This window comes from Anopheles bellator, chromosome 2 (genome assembly GCF_943735745.2).
Source record: "Anopheles bellator chromosome 2, idAnoBellAS_SP24_06.2, whole genome shotgun sequence".
Taxonomy (NCBI): domain Eukaryota; kingdom Metazoa; phylum Arthropoda; class Insecta; order Diptera; family Culicidae; genus Anopheles; species Anopheles bellator.
Window position 1 is genome coordinate 19040211 of NC_071286.1, and position 3692 is coordinate 19043902.

Here is a 3692-nt window from a genome sequence, read left to right on the forward strand (position 1 = left end):
CCGAACACCTTCGGCGACGGCATCGGAGACGCCAAAACGCCGGACTCGAGATCGCCGACGACGACGACGACGACGTTCTCTCCTTAATTCTCGCTACCCACCGCACACAGCTGACGGTCAGACGTTCTCTCTTTCTCACTCTCTCCTCTCTTCTCTCTGTTTCGGCGGTGGCACTCCTCTCTGCCGGGAGTGACCACCGCCGAATGTGTTGCATATTCACATAAGCTCATACCGCATACGGCATAGGAAAGTTTTCCCTCACTCACCCACACACAGAGATTTTCCCGAGTTTTCCTTTCTTCTTTACGTTGTTCTCCCGAGCAGCCGGCGGTTGGCCGGTTTTTCCACATGTGTGCTTGTGTGTTTGAAACCGATTCCTAGGCACATCATGAATGCCGGCTTGATGATCATCATTAAACATCGTGGCCGGGTCGGGCTGTGGCGAGAGCAAAAAAAATGCTTCTTCGCACCGACTGTGTTTTGGGTTCTTGAAGCGTGCGTGCCTTCTTCACCACCACCGATGATGATACTGCTGATGACGGGTGATGACGGTACAGTGTGAACGAGGAACCGACCCGACCGTTGGAAACGATGTGCAACATGTGTGATAATAAAGGAAAGCGGCATCATAAAGCGATGGCCGTCGGGGGGCGAAGAAACGCGTAAGACGATAGTGTGAATAGAGCTCCTTTCTTCGCCCGCGACCGAAGTTTGGATTTTTTTTCAGTGCACAAAGTAACTACAAGACGTTCAGTCGGAACACAAGGCACTGAGTCAGACTCCGCGGTGCGATGGGTGACCAGGCGCACTCATCGCGATTCTAGTGCTCGAGGCCATGAAGTGCAATATTAAAAGTGAGCAACAAATTCGTTGTTAATGGTAAAAATAATATACAAGCATTTTTTTATAACTTTAAGCCGTCGAAGTTCTCCCGGAAAAATCGTTCCGAAGCAGGAAGATATTGTTTTCCATTTGGTTATAAAAAACGGCTCAATATTTTTCGATGGATGAACTTTTTTATGAGAGGTTCATTCATTCCATGTATGTATAAAATGCATAGCTTCGGTAGCAGAAAATTGAGAAATATTATAAAGTAATTTCCAAAGTGGTGAGTCTTCAACTCAAACTTTACGAAATTTGATAAGCCCATTTAATTGAAGATCATTTTTAAACTCGGTGGTTATGGTAATATGCAGAACTGCCATATTTGGGGTTTGGAAAGGAAAACCCACGTGCAAGAGAAGCCAATGCTCCGCTGTATGAATGCATGAAAAGCAATGTTGGCTGATTGGTTCTTCTGCGAAATTGTAGCTGAGAACTTGGATGTCCTTTGGTTTCAACAGGCCATAGACAAAATGATAAAATAATGAACAAATCGAAATGAATGATAAAGAATATCCTTAGTAGGTCTTCGGGAAAACATTTTGGACAGGCCTAATGCATCCAGATAACAGGAGCAGTATCAAGATAAATCGTCATCCGTAGATAGGTCTAATGAGGCGATGCAATCGACGGGTATTTCTGGGCAATCAACCGGATCATTTTGTGGTTCACCGTAGGCAAATCCAAGTGTTGCGTAAACGAGTCCTCGTGTCATCAAAAAAGGGAGGGAGGGCCATTTCGGAGAATCAGTACGTCACACATCCAGATACGGTTTTTATAGGTCTTATAGGCTGATAGGGCTCGCTGCTTATCTTGACCGCGTGCGCATTTTATTGCCCTTTTAATCTGTCGTATTTCTGTCGATTTTTATCCTCGCCCGCGGTTGATTAAGTTCTGGGTGCTTTTGTTTCTTTGTTGACAAGGCACACGTTTGCGTAGAAGAAAGAGAGTGCCTTAATTCCTGAGATGGCTTGAGGGTTTCTTCCATGTGCGTTTCCCTTATTTGATACTTCTAAAGGTTTCACAGGACCCAAAGGTGGTCCTGACTGATGACTCAAACCCCAGCCCAGCCGGAATCAGCTGGCCAAGGTCAACCGGATAAGCAATAGGCCACCATCGGCGGGCAACACATAATGTGGGTGGTGGGTGGCGCAGACACAAAGCATTGATGGTGTACGTGCGCGACCCCGCAGTCTGCGGATGTCAGATGGTACTCTACCCGCCCATTCCGTCCGTTCAATGACACCGGCTAGGCTCTCTTCTCTTTCTCTCTCTCTGGAGCGCGCGTTGCACTTCTGTGTGCGGTGTTGTGTGGGTCTCTTGTGGGTCGATAAGATAAGAAGTGGTTCCCGCGTCTTGTCCCGAATTAGTGCCTTCCCGTCCGTCCATCCGTCTGGGCGGGGGGGGGCCGCCACCGTGTGGCTGTAGTTTCTCGAGAGCAGGTTTCCAATAGGGTCGCGGCCCACTATCAGCAGCCCCGGACCCGGTCCGTGTTATCAAACGTGTATATAGTAAGGTTTGCGCGCTATTTGGCAATGTTCGGTGTCCCCTGGGAGGTGTTGCAAAAATAGACACGGCGCGTGTGTTTGTGCGCGAAACTTGTAATCACATGTTGTGACAGGACTTGGTCCCCCTCCCGGTTTGTGATTCGCCCGAACCTTAGTGTCTTGCAAGACGCTAATCTTTAACATGCACGGTTTAAAGTGAGCTGGGTGCTGGGTCAACGGTAGAGAAAGAGTAGAGCTGAGGCTGAGCAAATAAAGTTGGTAAAGGATTTGTTTGAAACCGAAGGGTGGTTTGGCACAACATCTGCACAAACATAGTTCAGACACGTCTGTCGAACGAGCAAAAAACGACGACGGCACCACCACTCAATTCGTGCGCCATAGACCCAGATGTTTGAATGATCGGCGGGTCGTTCCCGATCTCTGGTTGGTTTTGCGGGGCTTCTTGGCGCAGGTTACAGGTGCTAGAAAGCTACTCCATCTTGCGCTGTTACTTGGCTGGAACGCTACTAACCACACTACAATAGCTTCATTCGAGTACCGAGTGTAAATGGAAGCAAGCAAGGTGCTGTGTACCTGTTCCTACGATGCAATGCCGGGTGGTGCAGGTGCTGAGCACTTCATCCTCTGTGCCACCACCACATGTTTCCTCCCCAGAGGCGGGTTTAGTTTTTCTACTGCGCTTGGGTTCTCGGGGAATTTTCGAATTCGAAACACACCGCGTTTTTCAACCGTTAGCCACCACTTTTATCGCACTTTCCCCGTCGACCACCACGGCCAACGCCGTAAGTAAATTTTTGCGATCCTGCGCGCTCCTTCTTGGCCTGCAATTTCATTACCACCATATCACTCAAACACCACTACCAGACGGGGGTGTGATAACCGGGCCGGGATTGGCACTGGAGCACTTGCAGTACAGCATCATCATCAGCATCATCGCGCTATGCCGCCGTGCTTCGGACGCGGCGTTTCAGAGCCGTTCCGGCGATTTTCCACTGCACTGCGCTGGACCACAGCTGGTCTGTTGCGGCCACCACGGGCCATGTTTCTCTCTGCGGAATGTGTCGTCGTTGGAACTTTACTGATAGCAGCCCGATCCCCCGGCCGATCTATATTTACATCGTTGCCGATCCACTAGCTTTTGGAGGTTCCCGTCTTTCAGGGATTACCACCTGAAACACTTGCACAACAACAGCATCACTTTGGAGCACACTCTTCTTGGGTCGTATGCCCATCGCATTTTCCACGACACTATTTCCACTTTACGTTTCCGTTTGATGAAAGCATTTCATTTCACTTTTGCAC